General features: G+C 39.4%; 1 pseudogene; it reads left to right on the top strand.

The window, feature by feature from the left end:
* The first annotated feature begins 891 nt into the window (after positions 1–891).
* Positions 892–22,251, top strand: part of LOC105524258 — a 39,013-nt pseudogene continuing 17,653 nt past the window's right edge.

Genomic DNA, 22,251 nt, shown 5'->3' with positions numbered 1-22,251 from the left:
TCTGTGTGATCTGTCCAGTGCTAAAAGTGGGATGTTGAAGTTCCCAGCTATTATTGTACTAAGGCCCATCTCTCTCTTTACCTCCAATAATATTTGCTTTATTTATGTGGGTGCTCCACTGTTGGATGGATCTATGTTTACAATTGTTAAATCTGCTTGCTTAAAAAAAGCCCTTTCTCAAGAAAAAAATATATCAATAGAACCAGACTACAATGGGATCCACATGTTAAAACTATCCAAGGAGGAATTTAAAATACTATTGTTGATATTGTAAAGGCTTTGGAAAAAAAACAGAAGGTATGCATGAACAAATAGGGAATTTCAACTAAATATCAGTAATTATGTGAATAAAAATGAACTAAACACTGCATTCAAAAGGCAGAGATCAGGAGAATGGATTTAAAAAACAAATATAGGCCAGACATGGTGGTTCATGCCTGTAATCCCAGCAATTTGGGAGGGTGAGGTGGGCAGATTACTTGAGGCCAGGAGTTTGAAACAAACCTGAACCATAGTGAAACCCTGTCTCTACTAAATTATACAAAAAATTAGCCGGGCATGGTAGCACGTGCCTAAATCAAAAAAGAAGAAAAACTTCAAATAAACAACCTAATGATACATCTTAAAGAACTGAAAGAGCAAGAGAAAACAAAACCCAAAGTTAGTAGAAATAAAGAAATAATAGAGATCAGATCAGAAATGAATGAAATTGAAACAAAAAAATACAAAAGATCAACAAAACAAAAAGTTGTTTTTTGAAAAGATACACAAAAATGGACAAACCCAAAGTTAGTAGAAATAAAGAAATAATAGAGATCAGATCAGAAATGAATGAAATTGAAACAAAAAAATACAAAAGATCAACAAAACAAGGGGGGGGGGGGAAATGTCATGACTCAGGATGGAGAAATTTACTGTATAAACCATAAGAACAAGACCACCTCTTGGCTAGACCCAAGGCTTGACCCTCGTTTTGCTAGGAACCAGAGAATCAGAGTGCTCCAGTGAAACAGCCACCACCCCTGGTTCCCCAGAGCCCACAGGGAGGTGTCATGGTGGCAGCAACTCCAACCAGCAGCAACAGATGCAGCAACTGCAGATGGAGGAGAGGCTGCGGCTGAAACAGCAAGAACTGCTTTGGCAGAAGTTAGCACTGCGTAGCCAGTTACCAACACTGGAGCAGGAGGGTGGGACTCAAAATCCAGTGTCTTCAGCAGAGATATCTCAGGATGAGAACAATGATGACCAACAGCTCACATCTTTTCCTTAACAGTGGCACTTATCACTCTCGAGATGAGTGTACAGACAGTGGACTAAGCATGGGCAGCTAGTGTCCCTCGCACCACAGATGACATCCTGAACAGCATTCATGAGATGGATACAGGGGATACTATCAACCAAAGCACCTTGCCCTAACAGCAGGACCATTTCCCCGACTACCTGGAAGCCATTCCTGGGACAAAAGTGGACGAAGGAACCAAGGAACACTGGAAGGAGATGGAGTGAACATAGAAGGAGAGGAGATGATGCCAAGTCTGCAGGAAGCTTTGAGTTCTGACGTCCTTAATGACGTGGTTTTGTTGGAACCTAGGCAAATGACCGTATTAGTGAATCTGTTCATAGTTGTGGCTTGGGACAGTTATTGTAGTTGTTTTGGTAAAATCTTCATTTCCAATTTTTTACCACCTTATTTAAATCTTGATTATCTGCTCTCTATTTTATGTACATACACACACACAAACATAACATTTATAAGAGTGTGGTAGCAGAATGTATCCTTTTTTTACGTTTCCCTGCTTTCCAGTTAATTTTTTAAATGGTAGCGCTTTGTGTGCATTTAGAATACATGACGAGTAGTTTGTATTTCACTGGTAGTTTAAATCTGGTTGGGGAAATCCACAGACGTTTGAAGTAGTTCAGTGTTCTAGAAAGAGCTATTACTATGGATAGTACCTAGGGAAGTGCTCCACGCCCTCTGGGCATATGATAGGTATTATCCGATGAATTGGAAAGGAGCAAACCAGAAATAGCTTTATTTTCTCCCTTGGACTAATTTTTATGTCTTGGTTGGAAATCACTGAGTAGGTTCATAATGTCCATGACAGAAATAAGCTTTATAGTGGTTTACCTTTATTTAACTTTGGAAGTTTGCCTTTGCCTTAGTTTTGGAAGTAAATTCTAGTTTGTAGTTCTCATTTGTAAAGAACACATTAAAGATTAGATTAAAATATTGCTTTCAAGACTGTTCTTACTTATAAGACTTGCTCCTACTTCTGTGGTGAAAACTGACCCTGGATAGAATACTATAAGGTCATGAGTTAGCCGGAAAAGTGATCAGATTAATAAATGTATATTGACAGTTGAATTTAGCAAAGAAATACAGATAATCATGATTGTCCCTTTATTTTTACAGGAAGAGATTATGTAACTGGAGTATGTGTCTACAGGGATGATAATGGTTTCCAAAGAGTTTTTTTTTTTTTTGAGATGGAGTTTCTCTCTGTCATCAGGCTGGAGTGCAGTGGCGCAATCTCGGCTCACTGCAACCTCTGCCCCCTGAGTTCAAGCAGTTCTTGTGCCTCAGCCTCCCGAGTAGCTGGGATTACAGGCACATGCTACCACACCCAGCTAATTTTTGTATTTTTGATAGAGACGGGGCTTCACTGTGTAAGCCAGGATGGTCTGGATCTCCTGAGCTCCTGTTCCACCCACCTCGGCCTCCCAAAGTGCTGGAATTACAGGTGTGAGCCACCGCACCCGGCCCCAAAGAATATTTTTTAAAGGAACGAGATGAGCATGAATTAACTCTTCAGTATAAGCTATGAAGTAAAAGTTGGTTGTGAATTAAAGTTGCACCGGCTAGCACCTCTATGTTTTAATGGTCTTCCAATATATCTAGAATAAGCCCTTTTTTTCAGGGGTTTATAACAGACATAAAATCTCTTCTCCTGGCAAAAGCTGCTATGAAAAGCCTCAGGTTGGGAAGATAGATTTTTTCCCCCAGTTACAAAATCTAAGTATTTTGGCCCTTCATTTTGGGGCAGTACAAAAGTTGGAAGTAAGAAGTTTTATTTTAAACACTTTCAGTGCTCAAAAAAATGCAATCACTATGTTGTATATAATAGTTCATAGGCCGATCACTCATAATAATTGACTCTAAGACTTTTATTAAGAAAACAGCAGAAAGATTAAATCTTGAATTAAGTCTAGGAGGAAATGGCCACTGTGCAGATGGAGTTTTAGGGTAATAATGAAATTCTACCCAGAATGCAAAATTGGGTATATGAATTATATAGTGTGTGGTTGGGAACAATTTTAATGTGCAGAAGATCAAAGCTTCTTGGAAGGAGTGCCTATAATTTGACAGTAGCCACAAATTAAGATTATATCTTATATATCAGCAGAGTAACTTTAGCTTAAGGGGAGGGTGGGAAGGTTTGGGGGCTTGTGAAGATTTCAGGGAACCATGATAGAGAAACTTATAAACTTCTTTCTCTTTAATAAAGACTTGTCTTACATCTTGCTGTCATTAAAGGCAGCTGTTCCTAGAATTTCAATCACTTAAGTACACCCACAAAACAAGAATATGGAGATCTTCATTTCTCCTTGACTTTAATTTGCCCATTTATACCTCAGTGTTGTAGCAGTACTGTGATACCTGGCACAGTGCTTTGATATTATAATACTCTCTGTACTGACCTGAAGGAGACCTAAGAGTCCTTTCTCTTTTTGAGTTTGAATCACTGCCTTGATGTGGTGTCTGGTTTTATGTCCTTGTTCCTGATGTAAAAGTGATTAACTGCTTCTTGGTTGTATTGGGTAGCATTGGGATAAGATTTTAAGTGGGTATTCTTGAATTGTTTTTATAATAAACCAATTTTATAATCTTTAAATTTATCAGCTTTTTACATTTGTGTACTTTTCACTCAGGGCTTCTTTTTTTTTTTTGAGACGGAGTCTTGCTCTGTCGCCCGGGCTGGAGTGCAGTGGCCGGATCTCAGCTCACTGCAAGCTCCGCCTCCCATTCTCCTGCCTCAGCCTCCCAAGTAGCTGGGACTACAGGCGCCCGCCACCTTGCCCGGCTAGTTTTTTTGTATTTTTAGTAGAGACGGGGTTTCACCGTGTGCTTCTTAGATCTACTTATGGTTGATGGAGCACATTGATTTGGAGTTTCAGATCTTCTAAAGCACTATTTGTTGTAATAACTATTTTCTAAATATAATGCCTTTAAAGGAAAAATGAACATAGGGAAGTGACTTTGCTATAAATAATGTAGCTGTCTTAAGTATTCAATATTAAATAGATGCCTTCTGTATGGAACACGGCAGAAAGACTGAAAAATAACAGCAATTAATTGTGTAATTCAGAATTCATACCAATCAGTGTTGAAACTCAAACATTGCAAAAATGGGCGGCAATATTCAGTGCTTAACAATTTTATAGCATTGGTGTATGTGAGAAATGAGTAGTCAGATGAATTTTATCCTTTCAAGCATGTTTTTATAAGAATTGCAGTTGTACCTATCATAACAATTGTTTTCTGTATCTTGAAAAAATATTCTCCACATTTTAAATGTTTTACATTAGAGAATTATTTAATGCACATTTGTCAGATAGATAGATAGATAGATAGTACCAATGTTACCTTTTTATTTTTTGTTTTAGATGTAAGAGCATACTCATATGTTAGGTACTCACATAAATTGTTACATTATTTTTTCTTATGTAATACCTTTTTGTTTGTTTATGTGGTTCAAATATATTCTTTCCTTAAACCCTTTTTTTTAAAAAAAGGAAGTGATTGCTAATGTGTTCAAGGTTTCCTTTTGGGCTGATGAAAATGTTTTAAAATTAGATAGTGGTAATGATTTAAGAATATGTAAATATAACTAAAAATCACTGAAAAGAATACAATTTATATAATGTGAAATATTTACCAAAAAAATTAAGGAAAATTATTGAACCACAAAAGATCCCAAATAGTCAAAGCAACCTTGAACAAAAAGAACAAATCTGGAGGACTCATACTATCCAACTTCAAAATATACTACAGAGTTATAGTAACAAAAACAGCATGGTACTGGCATAAAAACAGACATATAGACTAATGGAACAGAATAGAGAACCCAGAAATAAATTCACACATTTACAGTTAATTTATCTTTGTCAAAGTTGTCACATACACACAATACAGAAAGGATAGTCTCTTCAATAAATGGTTTTGTAAAAACTAAATATCTACATGCAGAAGAATAAAATTAAACCATTATCTTACATCATATACAAAAATAAACCCAAAATGGGTTAAATGCTTAAACATAAACCTGAAACTATAAAACTGACAAAAGAAAACACATGAAAAATGCTTCTTGACATTTGTCTAGACAAATGTCAATATCCAAAGGACAATGACTCTTGGATATGGCACCAAAAGCACAGGCAACAAAAGCAAAAGTAGACAAATAAAACTGTATCAAACTAAAAAGCTTCAGCAAAGGAAACAATCAATGAAATGAAAAGGCAATCCACATAAAGGAGAAAATATCTGCAAACTATGTATAAGTGGCTAATACCCCAAATTAAACACAACTGAGTAGCAAAAAACCAAAAACTTGATGTAAAAATTGACAAAGGACCGGAATAGACATTTCTCAAAAGAAAACATACCAATAGCCAAGTTATATAAAAATATTCAACATTACTAATCATCAGGGAAATACACATGAAAATCACAATGAAATATCACCTCATACCTGTTAGACTGGCTGTTACTAGAAGGACAAAGGCAACAAGTGTTGGAGAAGATGTAGAGAAAGGAGAACTCTCATACACTGTTGGTGGGAGTGTAAATTGGTATAGCCGTTATAGAAAACAGTATGGAGGTTCCTCAAAAAATTAAAACTAGAACTACTGTATGGTCCAGCAATTCCACTTCCACTTCTGGGTGTACACCCAAAGAAAATGAAATCACCATCTCAAAGAGATATCTGCACTACCATGTTCATTGCAGCATAATTCACAATAGCCAAGATATGGTACCAACCTAAGTATCTATCAATAAATGGATGGGTAAAAAAAGGGAACATATATAGAAAGATACATAGATAAGCACACATATATAGGTGTGTATATATGTGTATGTATATACACATACATATAATGGAATATTATTCAGCCTTAAAAGGAAATCCTACCATTTGTGACAACATAGATGAACCTGGAGGACATTATGCTAAATAAGCCAGGCACAGAATAAAAATACTGCATGATGTCACTTATATGTAGAATCTAAAAAGCTGAACTCATAGAAGCAGAGAGTAGGGTTATTGCCAGGGACTGAGGTGGGGAAAATGGGGTGATGTAGGTCAAAGGGTACAAAGCTTTAGTTATGCCGGATGAACATGTTCTGGAGATTTGATATACAGCATGATGGCTATAGTTAATAATATTGTATTATGTACTTGAAATCTGCTAAGAGAATAGACCTTAAATGTTCTCACTACATGCTCATAACTATGTGACAGGATGGATATGTTAATTAACTTAATTATGATAATCATTTTGCAATGTCTACGTGTATATCAAAACATCACATTGTATACTTTAAGTTTATAGATTTTTTTTTTTTTTTTTTTTTTGAGACGGAGTCTCGCTCTGTCGCCCAGGCTGGAGTGCAGTGGCCGGATCTCAGCTCACTGCAAGCTCCGCCTCCCGGGTTTACGCCATTCTCCTGCCTCAGTCTCCTGAGTAGCTGGGACTACAGGCGCCAGCCACCTTGCCCGGCTAGCTTTTTGTATTTTTTTTTAGTAGAGACGGGGTTTCACCGTGTTAGGCAGGATGGTCTCGAACTCCTGACCTCATGATCCGCCCGTCTCGGCCTCCCAAAGTGCTGGGATTACAGGCTTGAGCCACCAATACCTCAGTATGGCTGAAAAAATATATACTAGAAATAAAACACAGTAACACAGATGCAGACTACCTTCAATGGGCTCATTAGGAGAGTCAATACAGCTGAGGAAAACAATAAATGAACTTGAATATAGGTAAATAAAAATTACCCAAACTGAAAAATAAACAAAAAGAATAAAAATTTATTTCAAAACTGCAGAGAAAATAAAGAATTGTTTAGACTAACAAAAACTGAATGTCATTTTCTGTAGAATTGCACTAAATGAAATGTTAAAGTTATGCAGAATAAATATGTTATCTGACATAAACTTGTGCCTACACAAAAATTAAAGAGCACTTGAAAGCACGGTGGCTCACGCCTGTAATCCCAGCACTTTGGGAGGCCGAGGTGGGTGGATCACCTGAAGTCAGGAGTTTAAAACCAGCCTGGCCAACATGGCAAAACCCCATCTCTACTAAAAATACAAAAATTAGCCAGATGTGGTGGCTTATGTCTGTAGTCCCAGCTACTCGGGAGGTTGAGGCTGGAGAATTACTTGAACCCAGGAGGTGGAAGTTGCAGTGAGCTGAGATCATGCCATTGCACTACAGCCTAGGGATCAGAGCAAGACTCTATCTCAAAAAACAAAAAGGTAAATATAAAAATTTTTAAACTTATTCTTAATTGCTCTAAGAGATAATTGTGTGCTCTGTTGCTGGGTAAAATGGAGTATGCCTGCTCCACTTTGTCTTTCCAGCTAAATGCAAATATAGAGACGGACAGAATGCAAGCAATGTTTGACAATGCAGGTGTGTTCAGTATGGAAATCATCAAGTTGGAACAACTATATGAGAACTCTGAGAAGTTAATAAGAGCAGTGAGATCATGGAAGAAGCATAGAATTTAAACTGCTATCAATCTGGCACCATTTCTCCCTGATCTGAATACAAAAATGTAGTATGAAACCTGGAACTGGGCACTTAGATAAAGAAAGAAATCTAGGAGTGGCCCCCTAATACTAGCACACAGAGTAGAAAAAAGAAACTCACAATGCCCAGAGAATGCAGATACCAATTAGTTTTTATTCTGCCATATGATCTCTTATATTACAGCCTCGAAGCAATCCTGTGGGGACAATGGCAGAAGCCACCACAGAAGATGGTTTGAACCAAATCTCTAAGACAGGAAATTTTCCCCTCCAATCAGAGAACTCCAGTGCCTTTTTTCCCCTCTGTCTCAGTCCTTTCACCACTTGACCCCAGATGTGGATGCAATTGCAAAATTTTGTGAGCATGTAGGTTAAATAAGAGATATCTGCACTACCATGTTCATTGCACCATAATTGCAGCTTTCTGACTGTGGGACCAAATAGAGGAGCCCTAGAGAATAAAAAAGCTTCTCCAGACATGGAGAAGCTCAGCAAAGCAATCCTAGGAATTTGCTTATAAACACCTGGGCTCACCCCTAAGTTGTACATACATGAATCTGATCATAATCAGTATACACAAAACTTTAAAAGTGGAGTTAACCTGGGGTCCCAGAGAGAACAATGATTGGTGTACACATGGAATACATGGAAATAATCTCAAAGTCTAGCTAGCATTGGAATTGCAAGTCATAAAAGGTGGGTTAGAACTTGCAGCCTGAACTCAGACCTGGTCAATTGCCTCCTAAAACAAAAATATCCACATATTCATAATATTTTTAAAAGGCCCCCAGATCTCATAATATTCAAAATGCCTAAAATACAAACCAATATTACACGGCATCTAAAGATCTGCGAAAATATCAAAAGGAAAATCAACATATATGAATATTAAGATAACAAAGATTTAGAATTATCTCATATAGACTTGAAAGCAGCAAGATGTGGTAGCTTACAACTGTAATCCCAGCACTTTGGGAGGCCAAGGCAGGAGGACCGCTTGAGCCCAGGAGTTTGAGGCCTGGGCAGCATGACAAGACCTCATCTCTACAAAAAATTTAAAAATTAGCTGAGCATAGTGATGCACATCTGTGATCCCAGCTGCTCAGGAGGCTGAGGTGGGAGGATCACTTGAACCCAGGAGTTCAAGGTTGCAGAGTCCTATGATTGCACCTCTGTACTACAGCCTGGACAACAGAGCAAGACCCAGCTCTTTAAAAAAAGAAAGAACTTGAAAGCAATTATTTATTATTATTATTGTTATTATTATTATTACAGATACTCCAACAAACAATCATGAACACAATTAAAATCAATAGAAAGCTAAAAACAACTCAACAAAAAATATGCTACAAAGAATTACAAAATGACAATAAAATTTAAATTTTAAAATGACATAAAAAATGTGGCAGCAGAAAACTCATTGAATAGAATGAATAGAAGAACACAAACAAAAAGAAAACTGGAGTGCAGATATTAATATCAGACAAAACAACTTTCAGAGCAAAGAAAATCAACAAGGATCAAGAGAGACATTTCAGAATCATAAAAAGTTCAATGCCGCAAGAAGACATTATAATCCCAAATGGGTATACACTGAATAACACAGCTTCACAATACAGAAAGAAAACTGACAAAACTTGAAGGAGCAATAGACAAATCTACAATTATCATTGCATATTTAGACACTGTTATCTCAGTAACAAATAGAACTAATGGAAAAATCAGCAATAATACAGAAAAACTGAACACCATCATCAAAAACCTGGACATAATTGACACTCATAGAACACTTCACTCCGTAACAGCAAAATGCACATTCTTCTCAAAAGCACAAGGAACATTCACCAAGGTAGACCCCATCCTTGATTTTAAAATGAACCTTAACAAATTTAAAAGAACAGAACTCACACAGAGTGTGCTCTCAGATCCTAATATAACTAGACTAGAAACCAATAACAGCAAGACAACAGAAAATTCCAGACCTTTGGAAATGAAACAGTACACTTCTAAATTATCCATGATCCTATCGGGGGAACTACCCCTGATAATTCAATATAGGTTCTTTTCTATTTCCCTAAGTGTTGGCTGGTCTGAGAAATAAAAGGAAAGAGTACAAAAGGGAGAAATTTTAAAGCTGGGTGTCCAGAGGAGACATCACATGTCGGTAGGTTCCTTGATACCCGCTAAGCCGCAAAACCAGGAAGTTTTTATTAGCAATTTTCAAAGGGGAAGGAGTGTACGAATAGGGTGTGGGTCACAGAGATCACATGCTTCAAGGGCAACAAAAGATCACAAGGCAGAAGATCAGGGCGAGATCACAAGGTCAGGGTGAAACTAGAATCACTAATGAACTTCCATGTCCTGCTGTGCACGCATTGTCATTGATAAACATCTTAACAGGGTTCAAGAGCTGAGAACCAGTCTGACTAGAATTCACCAGGCTGGAATTTCCTAATCCTAGCAAGCCTGGGGGTGCTGCAGGAGGCCAGGGTGTGTTTCATCCCTTATCTGCAACTGCATAAGGCAGACATCTCCAGAATGGCCATTTTAGAGGACTCCCCTGGGAATGCATTCTTTTCCCAGGGCTGTTAATTATTAATATTCCTTTCTGGGGAAAGAATTCAGCAATATTTCTCCTACCTGTTTTCGGTAATAAGAAAAATATGACTCTGTTCCACCCGGCTCCCAGGCAGCCAGACTTTAAGGTTATCTCCCTTGTTCCCTGAAAATCACTGTTATCCTGTTCTTAAAGTGCCCAGATTTCATATTGCTCAAACACACATGCTTTGTGAACAATTTGTACAGTTAATGCAATCATCACAGGGTCCTGAGGTGACATACATCCTCCCCTTATAAAGATGACGGGATTAAGAGATTAAAGTAAAGACAGGCATAGGAAATTATAAGAGTATTGACTGGGGAAGTGATAAATGTCCATGAAATCTTCATAATTTATGTTCAGAGATTGCAGTAAAGACAGGCTTAAGAAATTATAAGCGTATTAATTTGGAGAACTAACAAATGTCCATGAAATCTTCACAATTTATGTTCTTCTGTTGTAGCAGGATGGGCCGCAGATGAAACCTCTCAGACACCAAGTTGTAAATTCAGCTGGGAGCATCGGCAAGCTACGATCTCAAAATCCAAGCTCCCCGAGTGCACAATTTCTGTCCCTTTTAAGGGCTCACAACACTAAAGATTTCATATGAAAGGGTCGTGATTGATTGAGCAATCTAGGGGATACGTGACAGGGTTTCATGCACTGATAGAAACAGAACAGGGCAGGGAGTTTCACAATATTCTTCTATACAATGTTTGGAATCTATGAATAACATTGGTTTCTAAGTTATGAATTGATTTTTAACTACTGGGTTTAGGCCAGGAAGGCCCAGGCCTGGTTTTGGGCCTGGCGCCGGGCTGCCTGTCTTTGGTTTTACTTTCTTTTTTTTCCCTTAAAACAGGTACTGAGTATAAAACAATATAAAAGAATGTGATAGGGTCTTTTTCTTTCCTCACTGTCATGGCTTCAGCAGATCCCTCCATTCGGGGTCCCTGGCTTCCTACAACAATCCCAAGAGGAAACTTCTAGGAAAATTAGCAAATATTTTTAACTGAACATAAACAAAAATACATCATACCACAATTTATGGGATGTCATTAAGGTAGTATCTAGAGGAACACTTTGCCATGTACTTAATGTGGTCAGCATCATTCTGATTATAAAGTGAGACAATGACATTCAAAGAAAGGAAAACTATAGACTAATACCTCTTGTGAAGACAGATGGAGAGTAAGAGAAAACAAGTCAATGTCCCCATAGTTCCCTGAAGGGACAGGACCCCACTGAAGAAGAGGGGATTTCTCTGAGCAGTCTACTGCTGCCACTTATAGAAGCAAAAGAACTGAACCAGATCTCCATGCTTTCATATACATTATCTCCCTTTATCTCAATCAGAGGAATTTCCAAGGGGACCACAGAAGATTGACACTAAACCCAAAAACCAGAGAAGATGGACGGATACAGAGTAGACTATGTTTAAGAACTGCAGGCATATTTAGTGTGGAAATCACCAACTTGAGGGACAATAAATGAACTGACTATACATTTGATCACTACAGGCCAAAGAGTTCATCAATTTCTGCACAGCTTTAATCAAGGACAGTTCCAAAGGCTTTGGATTTATGCCATGACAGTTAATACTTACACACCACTTACTTGTGTCAAGCCCATGTCAGCACTTTAAATATACAATTTCACTTAAGTATTCACAATAACTTTACAAGGCTGAGTAATATTACTATTCCCATTTCACTGATAAGGAAACTGAGGCTCAGAATATTTAAGTAGGAAAATCTTTTGACTCTAAAACCTCCGGAGGCTACTAACACTGTTCTCCACTCACCTCATACCACCCAAAAGAATTAAATATATCTTTTACAATTTTTTTAATGAGGTGAAATTCTGACTGTCCTTACAAATCTTGGTTAACAAAAACAATAGTCCTGTTCTAAAATCGCTTAGAGCTATTGTCTAGGCCAGAGAGTAAAATGGAACTTTGTTTTTGCAGTTCTTCTATCAGAAGTGTGCACATGTCTGTTCACCGGCAGCAAGCAAAGCCCCAAGTACTTTGCATGAGAATTAAAGTTTCTTTTGAATAAAAATTTTGATCAGTACAAAAATATTTCAAGCATTGTGAGGTCATTGGTGCCACATACACTGGAGTTTTAAAAGAACTTATAGCTTAAAAGCAAAGTAGAAAAAGCAAATTTTTAAAAATGCATAAAAATTGTTCACTGAAACTGAACTCCAATTATTAGTTTGGGACTTTGAGACCTCTGTAAAATCCATGCTTCCTCTCCCCAATAATTTTTGAAGCACTCAGTGATAACTCAAAGACAAGTCACACAACCTCGTTAAAGCACCCATCATGTTTTTCTTTCCAACTTAGATCAACTTGGTGGAAAATGCAAGTGTCCAATATATGCCCCCTAGGCCTCTTCCTAAGGCTAGAGCTAGGCAGGGACCTCTGAGGTCTCCTGGATGCTGGTGCCACCCTGGGACCTGGGCAGAGTTTGCGGCTGCTTCTCTTGCTGCCTCTGTTTCTCGACATGCTGAGATGGGGGCCAAGTACTGCCTGTGCCCCAAAGCCTTACAGAATATTTGGTACCAGTGGCTCCCTTCCTTTCTATTTGTAGTCCTAAAGTGCAGGTTCAGGCACAGATCTTAGGGCTTGGAAGAGGTTATTCTTTGCATTAGACATCTCCTATTAGCACGTATTTGCCTTCCTTCACTGAAACCTTACTGTTTTTCTTTCCTGTTATCCACCTCCCCCCGGGTTTCATAACCCAGCCTTTAACATGAGACCTGGGCTTCATTTGGAAGCCATCACTGCATAAGTGCAAACGTTCTGATGTTTTCACTGGGTTCTGAAACCCAGAGTGGAGAGTGGGGATCCTAGTTGCCTCTACTATGTGCAAGTGATAGGCTGTTTGTGTAGGTCAGCTGTCTTCTCAGAGGGTCTTCTATTAAAAGCACATGATTAGAGCATGCACCATCCCACCAAGAATTCCCTAATGGAACACGCTCTTCCCTCTAGGTGACTACTGCCACTGCACATCCTGTGCACCCTCTAGGGCGCAGAGCCTGTGAGTCATGGCGCTTTTTGGATCTGCTCTACTTCAGGCTTTATGACTGTAGGGTGGAACTAGAGGCTTAACAAGGTTTGCACTCTACTTTTGAACTCCAAAACTACGAAGACAGCCTATCACTGTTCTGATAGGTAAAATGCAAGAGCAACAACGATCAAGATAATTTCTCATTTTTTAGAAGACAACCTAGAAACCATGCTCTAATCCTCATATTCCGAGCAATTATGAATATATTTACTTAGGATTATCCAACATCATAAATCTAATTCATTTCAGCAGCTCCACGGGAGCCCACCTGAAGGCCCCTTGCCTTTCTGTCATCTGACTTCCAAGCCCTGTATCTTCAGGCCTGCTATGAAGGTTTGCTCTCAGCTCAATCCTAATTCTCCCCACTTCCAGAGGTCACTCTGACTTCGAACTCAAGTGTGTATCCTGATCAGACCTCCCTTTCTCGCATGGGTCACTCCAGCCTTAATGTTTTGTATAGACCCTGCTTCAATTTCACTTTCCCAAATGAATTGCCATGATTTGAAATATATGTGCATGTTTAGCTTCCTCTGCACAATTGCCTCTTCAATGCCTCTTCCTTCATGCTTCCCTGGGTCTATTACTCATCCTCCTACCTCTGTTCTGGCAGCGGCTCTGATAGCTCCACTTGCTCCACTTCCACCCCTTTCAAACTCATTTGAGAATATCCCATCACCTTTTTTTCTAGTTATTCCTTCTGTACCACTTGTTCTTTATTTCCATCCTGTTTTTAACAAATGTGTCTTTAGACTTCCATGTTCAAAACAGAAGAGGCAAGCAAACTCACCTTCATTATGTGCCAGGGGCTTTCCAAAGTTCTCATTTAGTATTCTTAGCTATTTTATAAAACAGCAATGATTGAGCAGAGGAGGAGGCTTGAGGTTTATGGAAAGAGGTTTAACAAACATGTCCAGGGTTATAAGGGGTAGAATTTAGATTTAATCAGATGTATATGATTCCCAAACTCCTGTTGTCTTTTCCTCACACAACACTGCCTTTAAAATGTTATTTATATTAACAAAATTGAATTTTAACCAAAAGTAGCCAGAGACATTGATATGTTTGAGTTCTATTCGTAGTCCAGTGCAGTATTTCAAACTGCACAAAGGTGATCCCTTAGCAAACAATTTCTTAAAATCCAGGGTCTTAGGCATGGAAAGGACCTGAGAGACCATTCTATGTCATAGTTGAGGAACTTAGGAACCCTGGGAGATTGCATAGGTTGCAGTGCTGAGCTCCAAAAAGTCAGGTGCCCTTAGAAAGTGTATCACAGTTTTTACCATCTCTCGCTAGTTAGAATGGCGATCTTTAAAAAGTCAGGAAACAACAGATGCTGGTGACAATGTGGAGAAATAGGAATGCCTTTACACTGTTGGTGGGAGTATAAATTAGTTTGACCATTGTGGAAGACATCATGGCAATTCCTCAAGGATCTAAAACCAGAAATACCATTTAATCCAGCAATCCCATTACTGGGTATATACCCAAAGGATCATAAATCATTCTACTATAAAGACACATGCACACGCATGTTTATTGCAGCACTATTTACAATAGCAAAGACTTGGAACCAACCCAAATGTGCATCAATGATAGACTGGATAAAGAAAATGTGGCACATATACACCATGGAATGCTATGCAGCCATAAAAAAGGATGAGTTCATGTCATTTGCAGAGACAGGGATGAAGCTGGAAACCATCATCCTCAGCAAACTAACACAGGAACAGAAAACTAAACACCACATGTTCTCACTCATAAGTGGGAGTTGAACAATGAGAACACATGGACACAGGGAGGGGAACATCACACCTCGGGGCCTGTCGGGGTTTGCGGGGCTAAGGGGAGGCAGGGCATTAGGAGAAATACCTAATGCATGCAGAGTTTAAAACCTAGATGACAGGCTGGGCGTGGTGACTCATGCGTGTAATCCCAGCACTTTGGGAGGCTGAGGTAGGCAGATCACCTGAGGTCGGGAATTCGAGACCAGCATGACCAACCCCTCCTCTACTGAAAATACAAAATTAGCTAGGTGTAGTGGTTCATGCCTGTAATCCCAGCTCCTTGGGAGGCTGAGGCAGGAGAATCACTTGAACCCGGGAGGTAGAGGTTGCAGTGAGCCGAGATTCTGCCATTGCACTCCAGCCTGGGTAACAAGAGTGATACTCTGTCTTAAAATTAAAAAAATTTAAAAATTAAAAAAACAAAACCTAGATGACGGGTTGATGGGTGCAGCAAACCACCATGGCACATGTATACCTATGTAACAAACCTGCACATTCTGCACATGTATCCCAGAACTTAAAGTAAATAAATAAAATAATTTTTAAAAGTGTATCACGGCTTTGTGAGTCCAGGGAGGTGTCTCTTCTGGCTGGAGAGAATCTCACTCAGTGGCCCCACATCTTGAGCTAAAGCCCCTGGAGGGAGCTGAACTGATGGTCCGTTTTCCAAGATGCCCTCGGGTCTCTTCATCACCCCAGCCATCCGTTTTCACTCTGTCACTACATGATGACAGAGCCAGATCTCCATCACCACCACGATTCCATTCCCATACTTATTCTCCCATTCCTTTCATAGGTACCCCCAGCCCATGCATACACGTCTTCTGAATTCCTCTGTGCCTCCTAAAAGAACCATCATTAGCATATTTCCCTACTCCTCGAATGGTTCACTTCCTTCACTTAGCTACTCTTTGTCCTAACAGCACTTCTGCTGCAACCCTCAAAGTAGAAGCTGCTTTTGTTTCTTATATCCCAACTCCCCAAGGGCCTAGTAAAAGAGTAGGCATTCTGCTTAACTCTCCTTATTTTCTTGATCAAAATAACAATTAGATGGGAACTCCCTCATCTTCCCACCATACAATGTGCCAGCCCACCTGCATTGGACTGGTTTCTTCTGCCATGCTTCTGTCTCAGCAGGAATGTTCCGGCTCTGATGGGGACACCCTCCCTGCTTCTGCATGGGATTCTGTGTTTTGTGCCTCCTCAAGGACTTTGCCTCCAATCTTTCCCTCTCCTTCTATATCATGTCACCTCTCTCTTCTGCTCCCTTGTCATCAGCACACAAATAGGCACCAATATCTCCCATATTTAAACAGATACTCCCTTGACCCTGGGCCAAACCTCCACAGTTTCACCATTTCACAGCAAAATTATTTGCGTTATCTGGTCTCATTGTCTCTATAATTTGTTTCTCTTTACTCTCACACATCTCACTTCCATTCTCTTAAAACTGCCCTAGTCAAGGTTACTGATGACTTCCAGTTTGTCAAATCCAATGAGGTCTTCCCCGTTTTCAGTAGCCTTCAAGGTACTTTCTTCTCTTGGCTTCTAAAACACTACCTTCTAATTTTCTTCCTTCTACACTGGATTTTTTTCCCTGTCTTTGTTATTAACTCCTCCTATACCAATTGTATGACATATTCTCTATTTACACTAAAACCCTTGGTAATCTCATTTAATCCTTTGAACTCCATGACTTCAAAATTTGCCTCTTCAGCCAAGATCTCTGAATGACAGGATTCCAAATGGAGAAATGCATTTGACGTCACAAAGTTAACACATTCAAAACAGAACTTCTATGCTTTGGAACTAGTTAGAGGTGGAGGTTGCACAACATTGTAGATGTACTAAATGTCACTAAATGTTCACTTTAAAATAGTTTATTTTATGCTATGTAAATTTTACTTCGATAAGAAAAAGAAAAAAAAAAAAACCGAAACAGAACTTGTGATTTCCTTCTTCACCTAAACCTGGTCCTCTTGGTAGCAGCAGGAGGCAGACAAATCCTAGGCAGACGGGGTCAGTCCCTGGTGAAACCCCACCTTCAAGCTGAAGGCAATTTAAAACCCAGTTACCAGAGTCCAAATCTACGAACCAGATTAAGAACCTGCCTTACCCTTTGGCATGCTTTCCTCCGATCAGTCCTCACCTTCCATTTTACACATACCTACCTTCCCTAATTGTTTTTTTACACTGTCATGCCCACCTTTGAGTGGTGCCTTTGTTTTAACCTTTCTTGCATACTTACAAACCAATCAGCATGAACTCACCCATCCTGAGCCCATAAAAGCCCCGGACTCAGACACACAGGGAGAGAGACTTCAGATGGTCTGACTTCACATTCCCTCTCTGCTGAGAGCTGTTTCATTGCTCAATAAAGTTCTTTTCCACCCTTCAACTGTCAGTGTAGCCTCATTTTTCTTGGATGCAAGATAAGAACTCAGGATCCACCAAACACGGGTGCAAAATAGGTTATAATACTGTAGCCCCCTGCCCTCCAACTGGTGAAGGGCAACCACCCTATGTGATGGGAAGCAGTAGCATGGCCAAGCCAACCCTGGAGCCCTGGGCCAGAGTGGGGCGACAGGACTGACTGAGATGTTAACATGCCACCATCCATCTGGCTGCAGACACTGGGATGAAAAGAGCTAATTAGCATAATGTAACATCCCCTCTGGGGCTTCAGGGTCACAGGCACTCCTGTCTGGGCACCACGACATTCCCCTTGTCTGGACTCTGGAGTCCACTGTGGGAGTTGCTTGCAACATGCCTGGTCCAGCCACAAGCCCTGCATGGACCCAGCTCCTGTGCCATTGCTGGAATGGCCAGCTGGACCCCACACTTGCTCACTCAGACACCCCCTACCACCAGGGGCTGAGTGCACAGTCGTGCTGGCCACAGGATCTGCACCAGACTGTGAGCCAGGTGCAGCCTAGAGGGCCAAGCATTCAGGGCATCTCCTGTGGTGAGCGTGGGCTCAAGCAATACTGGAAAAGTGGCCAAGAAAAATCTTGCATCATTTTCCTGGTATTCCCCATCTCAATAAATGGCACAAGCACAGCTACCTTCCTCAGCCTCCCAAATCCCCTTAATTTCAAATTGCACACAAGTGCTGTCACCTTCATCTCCATAGCTCCTCTACAAGCATCTGCTCCTCTCCTTTGGCATGGAGGCCTCTACCATCTACCCCTACAACTCTGACAGATGCCCTGCTTCCTCTCTTGTCTTTCTATAGTATGTTCTCTGTAGCAGTCAACATGACATTTAAAAAATGTAAATCAAACCACCTTACTCCCTGGGGTTCCCATAATACTTAAAATAAAAGCCAACTCCTGACCATGGCCTACAAAACTCTGTGATTTGACCCCTGCATGCTGCTTCTCTGATCTGAACTCTTGGCCCTTTTCTCTTCCCCCTACTATACCTCAATCACACTGCTCATCTTTCTTTTCCTTGAAAATGCCAGTTCATTTCTGCTTCTTTCATTAACTTGTGTGTCTTTCTTTCTCCTGCTGAAGGTAAGCTATAGAAACAGGGACTTTACTAGTCTGGTTTAGCCTTGTGTCTCCAGTAACTAAAAAGTCCTAGACACATAATAGGTGCGAAATAAATAAGTGTTAAATAAACAAATTAGGTCCACACTCTTTCTGGCTTTGTTTTTTCACAATAGCTTCAAAGATATTGTTCACAGCACTATTATTTAAAAAAAAAAAAAAAAAAAAAAAAGCTATAGAAACTAAAACAAAAGTGTAATTTCCAGACGAATTTGGGTTAAATCAAAAGTAATACAGACAAACATAAATAAATATATTAGAAGAAAATGCTAATATATGTACAATTATCTAATGGTTGAAATTTTCCTTAGCAACAAAGGAAATTAAAGCCACTAAAGAATAGACAAGCATATTTACCTCTAATACACAGAAAATTGTATTATGCAGCATAAAACACAGTTAAGTTTTCAAAATTATATTGGGAAAAATATTCACAGTACATATGATAAGATTAAAGGTAACATTTCTGGCCAAGCATGATGGTTCATGTCTATAATTCTAGCACTTTAGGAGGCCAAAGTGGGTGGATCACTTGAGGTCAGGAGTTTGAGACCAGCTGGGCCAACATGGTGAAACCCCATGTCTATTAAAAATACAAAAAAATTAGCTGGGTATGGTGGTGGGCACCTGTAGTCCCAGCTACTTGGGAGGCTGAGACAGGAGAATTGCTTGAACTTGGGCGGTAGAGGTTGCAGTGAGCCAAGATCATGCCACTGCACTCCAGCCTGAGTGACAGAGTGTGACTCCGTCTCAAAAAAAACACAGTAACATTTCTAATGTATAAGAAGTTTCTACTATTGGTGTTATGTACATGTAAGTTCACCACTTTATTTCTACTTTGATATATGTTTGAAATTTATGTAAAAAAAGAAAACAAACAGAATAAGAACAGAAAGGTATTTTACATTGAGATGATGGCCTTAGAAAATTTTTATTTTTATTTTTATTTTTATTTTTATTTTTATTTTACTTTAAATTCTGGGATACATGTGCAGAATGTGCAAGTTTGTTACATAAGTATACATGTGCCATGGTGGTTTACTGCACCTATCAACTCATCTTCTAGGTATAAAGCCCCTAAGCCCCACATGCATTAGGTATTTGTTCTAATACTCTCCCTTGTCTTGTCCCCCACCCTTCAACAGGACCCAGTGTGTGATGTTCCCCTCCCTGTGTCCATGTGTTCTCATTGTTCAACTCCCACTTATGAGCGAGAACATGTGGTGTTTGGTTTTCTGTTCCTGTGTTAGTTTGCTGAGGATGATAGTTTCCAGCTTCATCCACGTTCCTGCAAAGGACATGAACTCATTCGTTTTTATGGCTGCATAGTATCACATGGTGTATATGTGCCACATTTTCTTTATCCAGTTTTTCATTGATGGGCATTTGGATTGGTTCCAAGTCTTTGCTATTGTAAATAGTGCTGCAATAAACATGGGTGTGCATGTGTCTTTACAGTAGAATGACTTATAATCCTTTGGATATATACCCAGTAACGGGATTGCTGGGTCAAATAGTATTTCTGGATGTAGATCCTTGAGGAATCACCACGCTGTCTTCTACAATGGTTGAATTAATTTACACTCCCACCAAGAGTCTAAAAGCATTCCTACTTCTCCATGTCGTCGCCAGCATCTGTTGTTTCCAGACTTTTTAATGGTCACCATTCTAACTGGCATAAGATGGTATCTCATTGTGGTTTTGATTTGCGTTTCTCTAATGACCAGTGATGATAAGCTTTTTTTCATAGTGTGTTGGCTGCATAAATGTCTTCTTTTGAGAAGTGTCTGTTCATATCCTTCACCCACTTTTTGATGGGGTTGTTTTTCTCTTGTAAATTTGTTTAAGTTCTTTGTAGATTCTGAATATTAGTCCTTTGCCAGATGGATAGATTGCAAAAATTTTCTCCCATTCTGTAGGTTGCCTGTTCACTCTTATGATAGTTTCTTTTGCTGTGCAGAAGCTCTTTAGTTCAATTAGATCCCATTTGTCAATTTTGGCTTTTGGTGCTTTGCTTTTGGTGTTTTAGTCATGAAGTCTTTGCCCATGCCTATGTCCTGAATGGTATTGCCTAGGTTTTCTTCTAGGGTTTTTATGGTTTTAGGTTTTACATTTAAGTCTTTAATTCATCTTGAGTTAATTTTTGTATAAGGTGTAAGAAATGAGACCCATTTTCTGTTTTCTGCATATGGCTAACTGGTTTTCCCAGCACTGTTTATTAAATAGGGAATCCTTTCCCCACTGCTTGTTTTTATCAGGTTTGTCAAAGATCAGATGGTTGTAGATGTGTGGTGGTATTTCTGAGGCCCCTGTTCTGTTCCATTGGTCTATATATCTGTTTTTGTGCCAGTACCATGCTGTTTTGTTATTGTAGCCTTGCAGTATAGTTTGAAGTCAGGTAGCATGATGCCTCCACCTTTGTTTTTTGCTTAGGATTGTCTTGGCTATATGGGCTCTTTTTTGGTTCCATATGAAATTTAAAGGAAATTTTTATGATGTCTTCCAAGTCATTGCCTAGAGGTAGAGAAATGGGGGTTGGGAGATGATGGCTAAGTGGAACAGGATTTCTTTTGGGAGTAATTAAAATGTTCCAAAATTGATAGTGGTGATAGATATATAACTCTGTAAATATACTAAAAGCCATTGAATTGTACACTTTAAGTGGTTTAATGGTATTATATGTTAATTACATCTCAATAAAGCTATTTTAAAAGGGAAAAAAAGAAGCCCCTACTAATTATCAAGAAAATGATATACAACTCAAAATAAGCAAAATATGAATAAGCACTTCATAGAAAAGGTGATTCCAGTGGCAAATAACCTAGAAAGATGTTCATCTTCCTCTGCACTCATGGAAATATAAAAAGTAACAATGAATGGCCTGTTTTTACCTGTCAAATGAACAATATATTCAAAAAGTTTTACAGAGTGATCCAGGCTGGGAAAGATTCAGGAAGCAAGTTATCTTTGTGTCACTGATAATGGGCATTTGGGGTATATGTGCTCTCCACCCCTCGAATCTGTGCCAGCCTTAAGTGACTTGCTTGACAAACAGAAAATGGAGGAAGTGACTGTATGGGGGTTTCAAGGTTAGGCTCCATACAGCCTGACTCCACCTGAGTTCTGGGACTGCCACATTGGAGAGGCCTCTGTTTCGGAGGTGACATGGAGGTCCTGAGAATACATGGACAGAGAGAGCTGTCTGGCCAGGCTTCAGCTGTTTTACCCGCAGCCATCGTTGTTTTACCCCCAGCCATCCATGCCATCCCCCTCTGGGCCCAGACACTATGTAGAGCCGAAAACAAGCCATCCCCCACTTAATTCTGCTCCAATTGCAGACTCATGAGGAAAGTCCTCAATTGGTTGTTGTTTTTAGATGCTGTTTTAGGGTAGTTTTTTTTTTTTTTTTTTTTTTTTTTT

The sequence above is a fragment of the Colobus angolensis genome, unplaced genomic scaffold (assembly GCF_000951035.1).
Source record: "Colobus angolensis palliatus isolate OR3802 unplaced genomic scaffold, Cang.pa_1.0 Scaffold493, whole genome shotgun sequence".
Lineage (NCBI taxonomy): Eukaryota > Metazoa > Chordata > Mammalia > Primates > Cercopithecidae > Colobus > Colobus angolensis.
This window is presented reverse-complemented; position numbering and strand designations above follow the sequence as displayed.